The sequence below is a fragment of the Heterocephalus glaber genome, unplaced genomic scaffold (genome assembly GCF_053883595.1).
Source record: "Heterocephalus glaber isolate CG9 unplaced genomic scaffold, H.glaber_assembly_v1.0 deba00000594, whole genome shotgun sequence".
Lineage (NCBI taxonomy): Eukaryota > Metazoa > Chordata > Mammalia > Rodentia > Bathyergidae > Heterocephalus > Heterocephalus glaber.
Window position 1 is genome coordinate 13,314,559 of NW_028258151.1, and position 19,107 is coordinate 13,333,665.

The 19,107-nt window shown below is 39.3% G+C and overlaps 1 long non-coding RNA gene across 1 annotated transcript in view; it reads right to left on the reverse strand.

Moving 5' to 3' along the window:
* Window positions 1–267: 267 nt before the first annotated feature.
* The window catches only part of LOC106009466 (uncharacterized), a 41,005-nt gene continuing 22,165 nt past the window's right edge, over window positions 268–19,107 (reverse strand). The window contains exons 2-3 of the long non-coding RNA XR_001183551.3: window positions 18,391–18,483; window positions 268–16,629 (exon numbers count right to left, since the gene is read on the reverse strand). This is a non-coding gene — a long non-coding RNA (uncharacterized LOC106009466). The remainder of the gene's footprint in view (window positions 16,630–18,390; window positions 18,484–19,107) is intronic.

The window sequence follows — 19,107 nt, forward strand, 5'->3', positions numbered from 1 at the left end:
ACCAACAATGTGAAGAGACAACCTACAACGTGGGAAAAAATTTTCATTTGATGTTCCTCAGACAATGGTCTACTATCTCTTTTATATAAAGAACTTAAAAAAATCAGACCTCCCAAATTTAAAGACCCAATCCAAAAATGGGCATCTGAAATGAACAGACATTTCTCAGACAAAGAAGTAGAAATAGCAAATAAACATATGAAAAAATGTTCAACATCATTGATCATTCAAGAGATGCAAATGAAAACAACACTGAGATTCCACCTCACTTCAGAAAGAATGGCTGCTATCATGAAATCAACCAATAACAAACGCTGGCAGGGCTGTGGGGAAAGAGGAACACTGCTCCACTGCTGGTGGGGGTGTAGACTGGTGCAATCAAGGTGGAAATCATTATGGAGATGCCTCAAAGAACTATGACTGGAAGTCCCGTTTGACCTAGCCATTCCGCTGCTGGGTATCTTCCCCAAAGAACTAAAAGAATCATACCACAGTGATATATGTGCACCCATGTTTATAGCAGCACAATTTGTAATAGCTAAAACTTGGAAACAGCCCAATTGCCCATCAACTGGAGACTGGATAAAGAAAATGTGGTTTTTAAATAAAATGAAGTACTACTCAGCCACAAAAAATGAGAAATTAGAGACATTTATAGCTAAATGGATGCACATTGAGGCAATACTCTTAAGTGAAATAAATAGGACACACATGTGTAAATACCATATAGTTTATCTGGTGTGAGAAACTGAAAGTGTAAATAAGGACTAAAAAGTATAATAGATAATGTGAAATAGGAAGAAAAGGGGTAAAGTAGAAGGGGAAGTGGGAGGGGTAGGGAAAGGAAAGAAGGGAATGGAATTAATATGAAAAAATGGAAACAAAGTCTTTGTAAATAAGAAGGAATGGATAGGTTGAAGGGAGGGCAGGGGAATGGGGAAAAAATAAGAACCAAGAGAGATTATGTAAAGGTGCAAATTACTAATGATGAATGTCATTATATTGTATACCTAAAATGTACCAAGAAAATTCATTTTAAAAAAAACACCTAAATATGAGGTGCCCACGTGAACTAACTATTCAGATCTTTAACATCTATGGAGTTAGAACAGCTTTCATAATGTCTGTGTTGAACCATATGCTGTAAATCAGCAAATTAATTGCATCCCCCACTCCGAAAGCAACATTATGTATCTTTTCCTCAGGTAGGATATTCAGTAACTCCCGATGGTTAAAAGTGTTTCTCTAAAAAAAATTGACACCTTATTTCCTAACCCATCCTCACCCCATAAAGACAGTGAATGCTGCCAACAAAATGAAGAGACTTAACAGTGCAGTGGTATTTAGGATCATCACACTAGAACATGAAGTGTGGTCATACTTGTGTGGCCTTCAACAAACTGCTTCATAGGCCTCAGCTTTATTTTTTCTTTCCTTCACTCATTTCTTCACCCCCTCATTTATTCAAAATGTATTTAGTCTGCCTTCTGTGTGTCAGGCACTGGCCTAGGTGCAAGGGATATACCAGTAAACTAAGCACACAAAGTTTTCCCTCTCGGGCCTTATTTTCTGATGGGGGGAGAAGGAGGAAGACAGACAGTAAGTCATAACACCTGATCATTTTAGTCAATCCACTGGGGCAAATTAAAAAAAAAAACTATCTTCTGACTCTTTGGGCAAGATTTTTATTTAATTGCATTGAAATAAGGACCCTGTGCCTTTTAATGAACCTTTATAAAGTATCCCACAGGATTATACTAGTGCATTTCTTAGGGCCACATTCAATATGAACTGGAGACAAAGGAGAGAAAGAGGCAGGGCCTCCTCCACTTACTACTTGCAGTGCTTGTAGAGGTTATCGAACTTTTTCTCCTTCCATGTGGCAATGCGTCCCTTAACCACATTACATTCTGGGCAAATGTAAGAAGCAAACGAGGTAAGCTATTGGATAGTGACTGGTTCACCCTCAACACTGTGAGAGACCCAGGCTAAGGTGCAGTGATGTTAGTGACAATAAAGAATCAGTGAAGATGAGGGCTGTCATTTGTCCTCTGAGTTTCTTTCCATTTTCTAAGGGGGTTAATGCTGCACCATTGACAATGAAAGAAAATATTTTAGACACTTGCCTGACTCTATACCTAAGCCTGTGGATTGTGGACAGACATTGTCTCTACCAGCTCACTCAGGTCCTATGGGCACCTCCAGCAATGGGCAGACATCCCCAGACCAAGTCCACCAGTTGGAAGAAACTTCACCTCAGCCTCCACAGCGATCCTTAATCAATTTAGGCTTTGAACGTTACATTTGCTTTGTGTGCTTTGGCACAAACTTTAACATTTACAGATGTATAAATGGTTGTCTTTAGTTGAAAATGAACAGATGATTGGTGAAACGAAACTGTGGATAGAATACATCTTTCCCCATTCTCACTCTGCTTTGGTTTGAAGGCAAGAAAAGACCAGAAAAATTGGCCTAAATGTGAGAACAGTTGCCTTTAAAAATATATGTATCATTAAGTATTCACAGAATGGCAAGAGGCCAGGAAAGCACTCAGTGGAGTTTTGCCTTCCACTCCCCACATCTTATTGCAGTGTGTACTTTTTTTTGTCTTAAAGTGCTATCCTTGCTTCCATGTTGAGAAACCTATCTGCTCTTGAGTCTTTCTACTCTCTATGTAAGTAAAATGGTTAAATATGAAGCAAGCCAACTTTAGATTTGAAGAGCAGAACATAGAATAATAAATGTTAAGCTAACAGAAGTCTTTTCCCTCAAAGGCCTTGTCCTTGTTAGGAATGACAGGCTGGTCCTAACCCAACACAGCTGAAAGCTAATTGACTTTATAATTCCCCAAGCATGGGACAGAGAGGCTGGTAAAGAGACAGGGAACAGAAATTATGCAAGGAATGGAATGATTCTGCTATAATTGTGAGATTAAAAACTCCTTTCCACCTAAAAAAGATATATGTCATAATACAGCAATAAAAAGGGGTGACATTCTGGTACAAGCAAAAACATAGCTGAAACTCAAGAATATATTGGATGAAAGAAGCTGGGCACATACAAATGTGGGATCATCCCATTGACCAGAATTCAAGAGCAATCAACACTAATCTGTGGGGTATTATTTCTAGGGGACAACAGCATCCCCTATATCTTGATCTGGGTGGTATAATACAGGTGTATACACATATGTCATTGAGCTAGACCTTAAGATATAGGTATGCAAGGTATATCTCATTTGTTTCTTGTTTTGTTTTGTTTTTTTGGTATCAGAGATTGAACTCAGGACCTTGTGCCTACGTGGCAGGTGTGGTGCCACTGAGCTAAATCCCTAACCCTCTCATTTGTTTCTAAAAGGGTATCACACTTAGGAGCCACTGAAGGACAAATGTGTAACAATAACAATGATTTGTAACAATAACAATGACAACAATACACTTCAAACATTTGCTTGTCTGAAAAAAAGATTTTCTTGCAATTATTTCTTGATCCTTGTAAACATCTTTGAGATCAGATGAGGAAGATGAGGTTTGCCAGAGTTAAAGGTAATGAGGCTGTTCGTCCCCTCCCCATTCCAACAGCCCAGGACACCAGCATGCCTCAGTAGGAGTGTTTCTCACTGGGACATTCCTGATACTTCGTCAGGACCTGTTTTCACTGTGGGAGTCTATTCCCTGACTTCTGGACTGTGGACCGTCCCAGCAGCTCAATGGCTTGACCAGAAACACCTCCACACACTTGCAGACATCCCCAGGAGAGCACTGCAGACTATCATTGAACACATTTGTGCCTACTGCATTTCTGGAGAATGGGACTCAAGCCCCAATTAATTTTTTTTGTATCAGGGATTGAACTTGGGACCTTGTGCTTGTAATGCAGGCTGCAGAATCACTGAGCTAAATCCCAGGCCCATGCCCCAATTAATTTTTAATTCACAGAGGCCCTGGAGCCCTGAGAGAGACACTGCTAGTACACAATGGGACATTGGGTTGGGACCTCAGGTTAAACTACTTGTCTTGAATTGGCTTGAGGTCACCCACACAAGACCCTTCACTTTACCCGTAGGCCTAGTATTGAGCATCCATAAGTGTGGTACTGGGGTGGAGCTTGAGCCCACTGTTCCATGTAATTTCCCATAATTTAAATCAAATAGTTGCTTTAGATCATGTCAGCTGTCACCTCCTCAACCCCCATGACAGTGTAAAAGTTATGAGAATCAAAATGGAGTTGTTTTTTTAAGTTCCTAACAAAAATAACTCACTAATTAAATAAATAAGTAAAGCTGTGAGGTTATGAAGAAAGGGTTTTTACACATCATTGCCTTGCAGGAAATGTGACTTAATGAGAGGACCCAGCTCTATGTCCCATGAATGATAATAACAGTCAAAAAGACTACCAGAACCAAAGCTTCCACAAAGGCCATTCTAATCTTATACAAAAGATATTTCTGCAAGGACATCAGCCCAGCAACTGTCTGTTCAACATTGAGCTGGTATTAACCTTGTTAATTCTTGCAGGCAAAGATTATCGTTTCAATATATTTTGTGTAATACTTTTATTTTTTGGTGCTGAGGATTGAACTCGGAGCCTTTGCATGGAGTTACACTACTAGCCTTTAAAATTAAAAAAGAAACTTTTTAAAAATTTCGAGGCAGGTTCTCACAAAGTCACTAAATTGTCTATGTTAGGCTTGAACTTGCAATCCTCATGCCTCAGGCTCCAAGTTCTGGGATTAAAATGTGCAATACCACACCCAGATAATCCTCCTCATTGTTGCCTTTAAAATTTTCTTTTTGCTTCAACCTTTTTGAATACACTCGTGCTTAACGATGGCACACATTTCCATTCCACGCTATTCCCAAATAGATGTTACTAATTTTTTTTGGTATCAGAAATTGAACTCAGGTCCTTGCGCTTACAAGGCAGGTGGCAGAACCACTGAGCTAAATCCCCGGACCTGTTACTAATTTTTCAGAGAATCTATTTCTGGGTTGTTTTTTTTTCAGCTTGATAATGACTTGATGACCAGTATGTACTGAACTGATTGACAAAGAAACAGATACTGATCCAGCTGGGAGGCAGGAGCAGAGAGACCACCATCTTGCTGGAATGGAGAAGGTGGAGTCCAACCGAGGGAGGTAAGAGTCAAATTGAAGGACATGCTAAACAGAGAAGAGCATGAACATCTATTATGAAGAATCTATTATGTAATTTTCTTTACCCTGTTTATAATAAAGAAATTAAATAAAAGCACAGAAACAAGATGGGACATGGAATGTTAAAAAAAACAGCAAGGAGCCTGATATGTTGGGCAGAAAGGTGAAAGCTTGCATGAGATAATCTTAAGGACAGGGAGGAGCCAGATCCTGAAGTGTCCTATAAACCATTGTTTTAGGTTCTGTCTCTGAGAAACAGACCCTTAGGCGAGGTGAAGTAGATTAAAGGTGATCCTAGCCCACTGCTACCCTTCCCATGGTGAGTTGGAGTCTCACTCCTAACCGGCTGATTCTGGGCTGGACTCGCTGACCTGCCGGGACAACAGTGGTAAAAGTGATATTCTGAAACTCCTGAAACTGAATTCTAAGAAGCCTTGCTGCAGCAATCTGAGTCTTCTCATAGAACACCCTCTCTAAGGGAGCTCTGAGCCAGCATGGAAGGTTTCATGATCCTAAACCTGCCATATTGGAGACACGTGTAGGCTTTCTAGGTCCCTGTCCTGGCTGAGTCCAGCCTCCCTGCCATCTCTGCTACTCTGCCAAATTACAGGACAATGAACAAGGTTGTTTTGGATGCTCTATACTTGCCCAGCTCTTTGTTAAATCCCATAGAGCAGCGGTGGCAAACCTATGACACTCGTGCTGCAGCAGGCTGTTTGTATTATTGAAAACTCTAAAAGATTCGCCATCACTGCCATAGAGTAAACCTCAGTTGATACCACATGGGACAGAAGAATTACCCAGCTTACCCTTGCCCAAATTCCTGACCCAGAAAGTTGGAAGATAAAATGGGTTAGTCATTAAGTTTTGGGGAGATGTTATTTTTCTAGGACTACTACAACAAAGTACAACAAACAAAAGAAATGTATTATCTCATTATTCTGGAGTTCAGAATCCAGAAGTCAAGGTGTTGGCAGGGCCACTCTTCCTCTAAAGGCTCTTGGGGAATCTGTTCCATACCTTTTTCTTAGCTTCTTGAGTCACCAGAAATCCTTGTTATTTCTTGGTTTGTAGATACTTGGCTTCTGTTGTCTCGTGGCTCTTCCTCTGCCTGTGGTCTCTTCACGTGGATTCTCCTCTTCATGTATGTTCACTCTACTCTTATTATAAGGACACCAATCATACTGGATCAGAGCCCACCCTTATAATGGAGGAGCTCAGCTTAACTTCATTATGTAGATCTGTGAAGTCCCTTTTTCCTCCTAAGGTCATATTCACAGGTGCCAGGGATTAAGACTTCAACATTTTTAGGGGTAGAAACACAATTCAACCACAGCAATAGCTAAAACAAAGATTTGACTAGAAGTAGTTTATTTGAGGGATGAATCTAGGAAGCTCTAGGGCCAGGATTGAGGGGATGGGGGAGTAGGGACAGGCCTGGGAGCCAATTTCTGTGCATTATGAAGTAGATTGCCACTGTGGGCAATTGGAGCCAGTTCCACTGGGGAAATCTGGTAGATAAGGATAGAAAATACCTCAAAGTGACTCCTTTCCTCCACCTTCCCCCACCTCCAGGGGTGAGGAAGGTTCTTCCACTCCTGGAAGATTCAGGAGTGAGGAAGATTTTGTCCTTCACCCCATCTATCACTGCTGAGGGCTGCTCCCTGAGAACATCAGTTTCCTGGCACCATGGCCCATTGCCCACAGCAAGAAGTCTCCCCCATGCATGCAGGATGGGATCATGTGGGTGATCAGTGCTAGGGGAGAGTACTGGGGGTATGTACAATCTTTGCTACAGTTGTGCTACATTTCTGGTTTGTGAGAAGAAAATCTCTTAGAGTACAGCCAGGAGAACTTTACTTAGATGGTAGAAAGGCCAAAGGAATTTTCAAGCAGGTGAGACTTAGCCTCAGTTTTAACTTATTTGGAGTTTCTGTTATGTAAACCTAGTCTGCCTCCTCAAAACTCTTACTAAAGTTTTCCATAAGCACAGGCCTTATGTGAAGTTTTATGGGTGGGACTTGAGGAGTGGGCACACATTCCACATGCAGATTCACATATATTTGGAGTACAGTTATGGTTTAAATATGAAATGTCCCTTAAAGACTTATCAATTGGCCACTTGATTCCCAATGCAGCAATGTTTAGAGGTGTGGCCTACAGGGATGCCTGGATTATGAAGGCCCTGACCTCATCAATGGGTTAATCCATTGAAGGATGTATCTCTCCTTGGGCTCTGTTCCTCTCACTCTGCTTCCTGGGTACTGTAAGGTGGGCAGCTCTCCTCTACAACACCCTTCTGCCATGATGTTTCCGCATTGGAGCCAGCCCACCATGCACTGAAACCTCTGAAACAATGAGCCAAAATAAATCTTTCCTTTTTCAAATTGTTTTTCTCAGGTGTTTAGTCAGTGATGAAAAGCTGACTAACAGCAAGTAGAGCACCTGAAATGATACAGATATGGAATCTAGAGGAAGCAGTAGGAGAAGGCCAGAAATAACTCTGAGAAAATAGACCTCTGAGAATTGGTGGGAAATGCTTTGGAGTTTAACATAGTTACTTATCAGACCAGTCGCCTGCATTACCATGATACTGTTCCTTCATGTAGCACTTTATAATCTACTAAACACTTTCAGTAACATCATGCCATTTTTATCTTCATACTTCACAAGAGAGGTTGAATAGCTTACACAAGATCATATGAGGGTCAGAAATGGAGGTAAACTTTGTCTCCTTGCACTAGAAGTCAAATACTACATTACTACTAATTTTGCAGATTCAATATTTGGTCTTTCAGCTATTTAAGGAGTTCAAGCATTGCAGTAATTTGACACTTTCACCACAGCACAGGCTAGAACTCCCAGTTATGGAAGGCTGATCTGAAGTAGGGAGCACCCAGCTTGTGAGTGAGCCCAGTGTTGCTGTGCTATGCAGTGGTACATGGAGAAGAAATTGCATTTGGAAGGTCTTGGGACCTATCAATGGTAAAGGGCAGAGGGATAAAACTTTTATCTTCCAATATATATTTCTAGCAGGTGAACTTAGTGGGTGTTCTTAAAGGAAGAAAAAAGATTCCAATTTTTCAAGTCTTCCATGGTTAGAAGCATGAATGGAGCAGAAATCTGGGTTTGGAAGGATATATTTCCACTATCCTTCTCTGTTTAAGCTGTTACTAGGACAACTAACCCAAAGTATCCTGACTCCTTTCTGCAGGGGCTGCTCTTCTGGGAAAACAATGCAGTGATACTCAAGTTAGAAATGGAGGGTTCTACAAAGGACTCTTAACTACTTTGGGCTGAGGCAAGAAGTTAATTGTAATTCTGGTTAGAATTGGAGCAAAAATATTTTATATGGATCTTAATTAAGATGAGTAGAAAATGTAAAGAATTCTTTTTAACATATATGCTTATGAATCATATTTATGGATTGGGAAATATATCTATTTTTTCATTCAAAAGATAATCCAGGGCTAGGGATGTAGCTCAGGAGTATGGCACTTGCCCAATATGAGCAAGGCTCTGTGTTAGATCTCCAGCACCAAAAAAAGGTTCCAGAAATATAACTCAGATAGCAGTGATACAAGATATAATAATTTACTTACCCAGACTCATTATGTCTTTTCCCTCTTCCTTTCTGGGAGTAGTTTCATTATGTCCTAAATCCAAAGGTAAATTTCTGGAAAATTAACACCAAATGTTCTATACTTTGTGAGACCAATTGAATAGAATTTGGGGTGGATTCTTTGCTTCCTTAGTCTACTTTTCCATATTGCTTGATCTTTCAAATTATGAGTATGCATTTAATTTCAAAAACAACAAAGTGATGACATATTGTTACTGTTTCCATCAGGGTACAATTGAAAAAAAGAAGAACCTTGGAAACTGTGGAATACAGAATCCATTATAGGAGTTAGACCTCCCATAATGTGGGAGATACTGGGGAAATGAGAGCTTGAAAGGAAATTGGGGAACCAGAGGAGCCAGCAATCAGTCAACCCCAGAAGCCAAGCACACCCAGCCCCCAAGCTGGGACCTCTAACAGCTAGAGAAGAAACCATGGCTTCACAGCTGGACACTGGGAGCTGAGCCTGAGGGTGCCACTGGAACACAGGAGATAGAAACAGCTAGAACCTCCATCTAACCACAGTGACCTCCAAAAACTATGGCTGTTGCTTCATTTCTTTACGCAAGTTATTCTTTCAGACAAATACAACCTAGAGTTGACTAATCTCTCTCCACACAGGAATGACCATTCTGAGCAACAAGCTTGGTTCCATATTAGCCAAGTTGATGCAGTGCTTTCGTCAGGGGGTCCATGAAGCATTGTATTTATTTGATTCTGATCCAAGTCCTAATAAAGTTGGGCATAAGAAATCTCATTTCTCTTAGTTCATCCTACCGTTTATAAATTTAAATTTCTGGCATGGTCTCTTATGTGCCTATTTCTTATTTTGTCACCGTTGGAAAAAGCCAACTAATTAGAGAACAGGTACATGGGCTGTGGAAATAGCAGTATTTCCCATCCATTGTTTGTAGATGAGGAAAATCTAAACTGACATCCTAACATTTTTGCTCCTTAATGCTGAAGAGCTAAAAATCTCTTGAACTCCACAGCTGTTCCTTCTTTGTTCATACATCACCTACCAATCAGTGTCAGATCACAGAAATTTCATTGTAAGATGTACAATGGAACATTCTGCTTCACTGAGCTCACAAGCTATGGCTCTATTTTCATCCTTGTGAAGCAGAATGTGTAGCATTATGGTTACTCTACTATCTGATAAATGATACAAAGATGTTGGTCTTTTAATATCACTCATTTGTCTCAAATGTATGCAGCTACTAGGTGCCAAGCAAGTGTGTGAATTGAGGATTAAACAATCCATGCTAAGAGAAAACTGGTCAACAATGATCCTAGAACAAAAAAGCAAAGACAATCCCAAGATTCAGTTTGGTTATATGTAAAAGTAATTGTCATCACCGTCACTTGGGAAGTCATCATCCTTGTCACCAGAGAATATTGTTAGGAGTGTCATTAATATGCATCAGATCAATTCTGAGTCATGTTTTCTTTAGTTTCTCACTTACACTTTCTTTGTGCTTTAAGAAAGCCTTGTTGCACACTTAGGATTTAAAAACCAGGGGATGGTAAGTGTTGCTCCAAGAGACTGCCTCTGTTCATCACTCTGTGAAGTGTCTATTTTATAATCACAGATTGAGTTCTTGGAACATTCTCTTTAAAAGGATAGCTGCTGTATTGCAAAAATAAATAGTGTTATTAAAATATGATAACCTCAAAACAGCAACAGCCGTTTGTGGTTATTTCAGTACTTAGGGCTCCTTCAAGAAACAGTACGTACCATTTCCCCACAGTGCATTATTTATGACTATAAAGGAAGAGTAAAAAACTCTGTTATTAAAAGAAGTGTTGACCAGTACAACACAATGCAGTTGCTTATGGCTTTTCTTTAGCTTGTTTTTTTTCTAGTCTCATAGTATAGTGGAAAGAGAATAAGATTTGGGTTCAAAATCTTCTACTCTACTATTTTTTAGCCAAATGGCCAATAGGTTATTTAGCTGCTTTGAAGCTCAGGTTTCTTATCTCTAAAATGATAATTTTCAGCTTCAGCCAAATGATATTATTGCAGATAGGTAAGTTAATTAGATATTTTGTGTGCAGTTAGACAGGACCAGCCCTCCAGGAGCCAACGCAGCAAGGAACCAACATGGAGAACAATTGAGGCACATTCACTGGTTAGCATTATAAAAAGGAAAAGAAGTACTACTTCCCCTAGAGATAGATAGCAGTGATTGATATTCTAAATGGGAAATTCCTTGTATGTGACTTGTCTTCCCATTTGATCCCCATTTAATCAATACTACCTGGGTGACTGTACTTGTAATCTTATTGGTTGGTCATGGTTCTGTCCCACCTCATGCCCACCTTGTAAATTTCCACTGGGTCTTGTAGTTTTGTCCCACTTTGTACCCACCTCGCCACATGGCTTTGCTGTATAAAACATCTTTGAAAAATAGGGTGGGTGGGCAACCCACTTTCCAGTCCCCCTTCTGTCTTTCTTAGACAGAAGCTTTCTTTCTCCCAGTAAATTTTTCCTACTCTTAGCCTCCATTGTTCCTAGAATTCATTCTTTGATTTTAGAGAACATGAACTCGAGTTTCGGATATCTAGTAGGTTTGGGAGTTACATCTTTCCCCCCTATATCAATATTACTGTTATACAAACAGTTTTCACTTATAAAAATGGCAACTTCATGTGCTTCAACCAAGTATGTTCTACACAGATAGGGAATTGAAAGTTGTCTGACATATTGCCAGCATACAAGGGAGGTTAATTCTATAATGATGCCTTTTAGCTGGTTGGAGTTTACGAGCATTTATTTGGGTGGCCACATCCATTTTCTTCAGTTTATACCTTCTCTGAGCTTCTGTCTTTTAAATCTTCATTTGAGCCTTTACTTTTGAATCTTCCTGGTCTATTTGCAAATGCTGTTCTTTAATCATTGTCTTGAATCACCCTTCCTAAATCTATGATCACTTTCATTTCAAAACCCTAATGATAACTTGCAAAGCAAAGGAAACCACCATCAGAGTAAAGGGATAACCTACAGAATGGGGAAAAATTTTTGTCAGCTACTCCTCAGACAAAGGACTAATATCTAGACTATATAAAGAACTGAAAAAAATTAGACCCCCCAAATTTAAAGGCCCACTTAAATAACGGGCATCCAAAATGAATAGTCACTTTTCAGATGAAGAAATACAAATGACCAATAAATACATGAAAAAATGTTCAACATTGCTGGCCTTTCAAGAAGTGCAAATTAAAACAACACTGAGATTCTATCTTACTCCAGAAAGAATGGCTATCATCAAGAAATCAACCAATAACAAATGCTGAAAGGCTGTGAGGGAAAAAGAACACTTCTCCAGTGTTGGTGGGAATGTAAACTAATACAACACAATGAAAATCAGTATGGAGATTCCTCAAAAAATTAAAAATAAAAATTCAATGTGACCCAGCTATTCCCCTTTTAGGTATCATCCCAAAAGAGTTAAAGACATCATACCACAGTGATATATGTATATCCATGTTTATAGCAATCAATTCACAGTACCTAAATCTAGGAAACAGCCTATATGTCCATCAATGGATGGATAAAGAAAATGTATGTATATGCAATGCCACAAAGAAGGGTACTCTTGAGTCATTTATAGGAAAATAGAAGCACCTTGAGATCATAATCTTAAGTAAAGTAACTCAGGCAAACTAACTTAAATATTGCATGGTTTCTCTTATATGAAAAACTCAATATATATATAAAGTATGAAATAAAAAACATAATAGGAAAAAGAGGGAGAGAAAAAAGGTATTGTAATTCACCTTGGACAATTATCTAAAAGTGTATCTTGACTAAGTTCAATTGTCTTACATGTCTTATATGTTCTTTGGCCTATTAGTCTGGTTTTCAGTCTGTATATATGATAACTAACTTTATAAGTTCTTATAAAATGAATGAATCTGATGCTGGAAAAAAAGGGAGTGGAAGGAAGGGGAAAAAGAATTGAAATGTGTTATGTACATGTACTAACCAATTCCCTACAGTGAATATAATCATTATGTACTGCAAACATGTATTAATAAAAATTAAAAAATAATTTAAACCCCAGAAAATAACTGACAGAACAAAAGAAGAAAAACCTAGTGTCAGACTGGTGAGAATAGCCACATAGTCTCAACCTCAGAATCTGTAATATGTGGAAGATGTAGGAATATTGGTAAAAACTAAATACAGTAAGCCCTACCACATTCTCTATGTGTGAACCAAAACCCGTGTCAAATGCAGGTTGCGTTATTTTGAAGTCTACAAAGTGACATGGGTGAGCCATCCATGCAAACTGGGTGCTGTTCTCTGGCCATCACGCATTTTCATTTGGATCACATCTTCTCATGCTTACTGGAGGATGCTGTTTTGTGCTCCACAACCTCAGGGAGTTGGAGAGAAAACCTACACAGGAACTCTGGCCTCAGAGAGGAGATTTGGTTCTCTACTCCTCAGACAAGTGCAGTGGGCAGCAAGGGCTTTCTGTTTCCTCAACTGTAAAACACTGGGACTTAGTGAGTCTCTTAGTCTCTTCTGGCACTAACTATTTTGGTTCTATAATTCCATGTTCATTGACATTGGTTAACTCTGGGTCAAATTATGTAAATTTTGATTAATTTAAGATAGGTAAGGGGTTTAGGTTCTCTTTCCAAATACCTGGATTTTGTAGTTCTTTATTATCACTATGTGACTTGCCAAAATGATGCAGCATCCTTCACATGGTTCTAGAAGGTGTTAATCAGGCTCTGATAAATGTGCTTCACCAAATCCTCAGTGGCTGGGTAGAAAGAGCACTACCAATATTTATCTGTGTATTAAACAAAATATCTGTGTGCCTATTATTTGGCAGCCATTGTTCTTGGGACATATTAAAGTGACTAACACTCCTTGTTCTTTATATTTGGGGAGGAAAGAAAAAAAGGTAGGTAGTGCTATGCTTTGAAGGTTTCCCCTCCAAACTTCCTGTATGGAAAACTTAATCCCCAAAGTTCTATTTTAATGGTATTTGGAGGTGAGGCCTTTGGGAAGTAATTGGGATTAGATTACATGTGGTCATGAGAGTGAGGCCCTCATCATGCAATTAGCAGCTTTATACAAAGAGACACCCAGCTATCATACTTGTTCTGTCTTGCCATGTGATGTCCTGTAATGCTTTGGGAATTTGCAGAGAAAATACCACCATGGCTGGGGATTTAGCTCAGTGGTTTCGCCATCTGCTGCGCAAGCGCAAGGACCTGAGTTCAATCCCCGGTACCAAAAAATAAAAGAAAATACTACCAAAAGGCCCTCACCTGATGCTGAGCCGATGCCTGCCCTATGCTCTTGGGCTTCCCAGCCTTCAGAACCATGAGCTAAATAAACCTTTATTCTTTATAAATTATCCAGATTCAGGTATTTTGTTACAGCAGCAGAAAATGAACTGAGACACAGACTAAACAAGAACTAAACCTAATAAACAAGGAAAAAAGATATTAGTTGATGTTGGGTACTAAAGGAAAAATAGAGTTAGGTAACTGACTGCCATACCAGCAGTGACCCAGATACAGCTACCTCTTGAAATAGTCTGAAGAGAGGTCTTGTCCCTCATGTAGCTTCTCATCTGGGCTTTGAGGGGATCCCAAGGGCCAACCAGCTCCCATAGCAATGGTGAGCGGGATGTGTATGCATCATGAAGAGAAAACACTTGAACCCACAGGAAATGTCTTGATTCACACATGGACATTGAAGACACACCCACACTTGCACCAAATACCTACACACCTGTAATGAAGAATAGGTCAGCATTTGTTGTTTTGTTTTGTTTTGATACCGGGGATTGAACTCAGGTCCTTGCATTTACAGGGCAGGCAGTGGAACCACTGAGCTAAATCCTTGGCCCTAGGTCAGCATTTTTAAATTTTGTTGCAAGACTTTCCTAATTTTGTGGAAAAATGTAGCCTAAGAGTTTCTGAGACATAGAAGGTGTCAAAAGTACCCAATCCTCTTAGCATCACTCTAGCTAAGTGGTTCTCAAGGTGCCCCCCCCCCAGCATCACCATCACAGAGAAAGTGTTAGGACAGCAGATTCTCTAGGGGAGGGCCCAATACTCCATGTTTTCTGTTTGTTTGTTTGTTTTGTTTTGTTTTTTAGCAGGGATCAAACTTGGGTCCTTGTGCTTGAGCAGCAGGAGGCGAAACCACTGAGCTAAATCCCTGGCCCAGTACTCCATGTTTTAATAAGTTCCCCAGGTGATTCTGATCCACAGTAGGGTTTGAAAACTCACTGATAGGCCACACTCATGACAATAACATTTGATTCTAGAAATACGGTTTTGTAGGTATTTTAAACATGTTTGCAGTATTATGATGATTACATTCACCATGGGCAGTTGGTACATGTACATAACACATCTTAATTCTTTTTATGGCCTCTTCCCCTCCCATCCTTCCCCTCTCCCTCTATCTCTTGGTCCCCCTCCCATTTGCAAAACACCTATCTCCCTATTTCCTATTATCTATCTTTTATTTTGCCCTTTAAATTATTAATACTTTGGGTTTCTCATCTAAGAGAAGCCACATGATGTTTAAGTTTGTGTGCCTGATTTATTTCACTTAACATTATTGTCTCAAGGTGCATCCATTGTCTTATAAATGACTCAAGTTTATTTTTCTTTATGGCAGAGTAGTACTCCATTATGTGTAAATACCACATTTTCTTTACCAGTTCATCTCGTGAGGGATATATAGGTTTCTTCCAAGATTTAACTATTATGAATCGTGCTGTTATAAACCTGGATATCCATGTATCATACTAATATGATGTCTTTAACTTTTTCAGGAAGATACACAGAAGGGGAATACCTGGGTCAAATGAAATTTCTAGTTTTAGTGTTTCAAGGAATCTCCATACTGATTTCCATGATGGTTATACTGGTTTACGTTCCCACCAACAATGTAGAAGATTTCCTTTTTCCCCCTGAAGCCTCACCAGCATTTGTTATTGTTTGATTTCTTGATGATAACCATTCTCTCTGGAATATCATGTAATCTTAATGTTATTTTAACTTGCATTTCTCTAAAGGGCATAAAAATTGAACTTTTTAAATATATTTATTGGTGATTTGTACTTCTTCTGAGAAATGTCTATTCATTTAGGTTGCCTGTTTATTGATTGGGTCTTTTATTTGGGGGAGTCTAATTTTTTTATGTATTCTAGATATTAGACCTCTTTCCTAGGAGTAGCTGGCAAAATTTTTTCTCATTCTATAGGTTGTCTCTTTACTTTGTTGGTTGTTTCTTTTGCTGTGCAGAAGATTTTAATCTGACACATTTGCATTTGTTCATTCTTGATGTTATTTCTTGTGCCATTGAAGTTTTGTTCAGAAAGTCCTTGCCTAAGTCCTCAAGAGTTTTATCTATTTTATCTTCCAGGAGATTAAGTGTTTCTGTTTTAATATTTAGATATTTGAAATATTTTTATTTCATTTTGGTGTGTAGTGAGACATACAGTCTAGATTCAACCTTTAGCATGTGTATGTACAGCCATTTCCCCTAGCATCATTTACTAAAGAGGCTATCATTCTTCCAGCATATGCTTTTGGCCCCTTTGTCAAAGACCAGATGGTTTAACGTGCCTACTGTTGGTTCTGCTTTCTCTCTTCTGTTGCACTGATCCACGTGTTTGTTTTTGTGCCAGCACCATGCTGTTTTTATCACTGTAACTTTGTAGTATAACTTCAAATCTGGTATTGTGATGCCTCTTGCTTTGCTCTTGTTATTCAGGATTACTTTTGCTTTTCTGGGTGTCTTTCTCATTTGAGCTGGGTACTACTGTGCAGAATCAGCATAGCAGATCTTGTGGTCATGAAAAACTAAGGCAAAACAAATGAGTACACATGATACTTAGGATCAGAGAGATTAAATGTACACATCAGCATCACCGAGTCAGTACACATTAAAGAATTAGATCTTGGTGCCCTCTTTCTTTACTACTTCTAAACTAGCTCCATTTCATTCTTTTTCAGTCCTTCTTTTTTTAAAATCCATAATCTAAATATACTAGAATTGAGATGCCTGCTTGAAACTCAGCTCAGAAGAGGATAGGATACAGAGATTACAGTTGATATATTGAAATATGTGTAACAAAAATCTCTAGTGTCTGAACTGCAAATTAGATATCGTTAAATGTTTCCTTCTTTAACAAGAAGAAAAGACCTTGTAAGATGGAAAATGATCATTCCAAGTTGTCTCTCAAGATAGTCCATGTCTGATATTTTCAGGATCATTTGCAAAGGCCCTGGAGCCCATGTGTGCTGCTTGTACAAAAGGATTCACAAACTGGTAGTTTAGTAGAGCTGTGTGGATTGTGTGGTTTTTTTATGCTCCACACTGCCATCTTCTGGGAATCTCACTGTAGACAACTGTTTCATTTTTAGCCCCATTGTTCCAGATCAAAGATGTGCCTCTCATCTCAACTGGATCTATTTCAATGACCTAAAATGATGAGGATGGTGGTGGTAGAGGTGGGGTAAAAAACAAAGGATTCTGGGGTTTTCAGCCATCATCACTGTTATAAAAGCATATCCCACAAAGAATACAGTTGATCAAACAACAAAATAGAAGAAAAAACATAAAAGGGCTGCTTCTATTTTGAAAAGCAGAAATTGATGGAATGGCCATCAAGAGGAAGTGAAGAAAACTTGAATACAGCAACTAGTTCTGGAATATGGAATCGTGACCACTTTGCAAATTCTCTCTGTTTTCCAAAATTTCTGCAATTCTCATATTGTAAGGTATATGGCTCATGGTAAGGTACATGGATTGTACTAGTTCCCTATGGCTGCTGTAAGAAAGTCCCATAGACTATGTCTTTAAAACAACAGAAATGTATTGTTTCATAGTTCTGGAAGCAAAACGTCAGAAATCAAGCTGTTCACAGAGCCATGTTCTCTCAGTGCTCTTGGAGATGATTTGTCCCCTGCCTTTATCTTGGCTTCTGGAGCTAGCAGCAATCCTCCTCACTCCAACCCTTGGCTCTGCCACCATTAGGTGGTCTTCTCCTTGTGTATCTGTTTCTCTTCTCTTATAAGGACACTGGCCAGGGACCAGGGATTTAGCTCAGTGGCACTGTGCCTGCCTCACAAGGGCAAGGTCCTGAGTTCAATCCCCAGTACCAAAAAAAAATAAGGACACTGGTCATACTGGATTAGGGCCCACCCTACTCCAGGATGACCTTGCTTTAACTACATCTGTACCCTATTTCCAAACAAAGTTCTGTTCTGAGGTTCTGAAAAGCACATGAAGTTTAGGGAGCACTATCCAGTACATAAAGTTTGGGTTCAGATCTTGGCTTAGCTACTAATTATGTTCAAATTTGAGTCAGCTATTGACTCTTTCTGAACATCTGTCTTCTCATCTAAGGTGAGGACAACCTTACCAATCTCACAGGCCTTTTGGAAAGCTGCATGTGAGGACTTGGCACATACCTGGCCAGAGTGAGTGCTCAGCAGAAGACAGGTATTATAATTGCTTTTGCTATGAGGAAAACAGGTTTAAATTTAATGAGAGGGGAAAAAAGATCACATAGTCACCAGACTAAAACAGGATATTTAAATAAATAACATATTCCTTACCTGACATTCTTTTCCTTCTGACATTATATTGAGAATGTAGCAAAAAATCCAATTTAGCCCAGGAGACACAAGGTTGTAGTCAATCAATTGTCTCTGGTGCAAGAGAACATTTGGGTCTATTTCAGTCTCAAAGGAGAGGCTCAGAAGAGATGTCAGACCACCTGCCACCACCGCTCCACCCCCTTTATGCTCTTGCAAGTCTGACTTTCAGGGGTAGCTTTATTTTAACTTGACCTCAAGGACGTCCAAAGTCTTTAGACTTAATAGAGGGAGCTGTAAGATCTACATGGCAGAAAGTAGCAACCTCATCATTCTAATTTAACCCCTTTTCATTAAGTTCTGGTATTGAGGAGTTAAGAAATATGTTCTCTGAGAAGGCTACAATATTAGCTTATTAGAAACTGAGAACACTTTGGATGCGTTTTCTTCCCAATAAATCAGAGCCTTAAGAGGGCAGGACATTCTAAGGTGAGGAAGGAAGTAGAGGAAAATTCCAGAGCCTGCCTCACTGCAGGGCACTTTTTTTTTTTTCCTGGGAAAAGCTAGTAGGGATGTCAATGAGAGCCATCAGGTAGTAACTGATTTGCCACCCGAGGAAAAGCCCCAAGGCAACAACTGTGGCATTTACTTGTGTATAGTGTTCCATGTGCTCCCCTGAAAATGTCCATGTGGCTTTATGTACAAATGTGTTTACCGAACATATAAATAAATATGAGT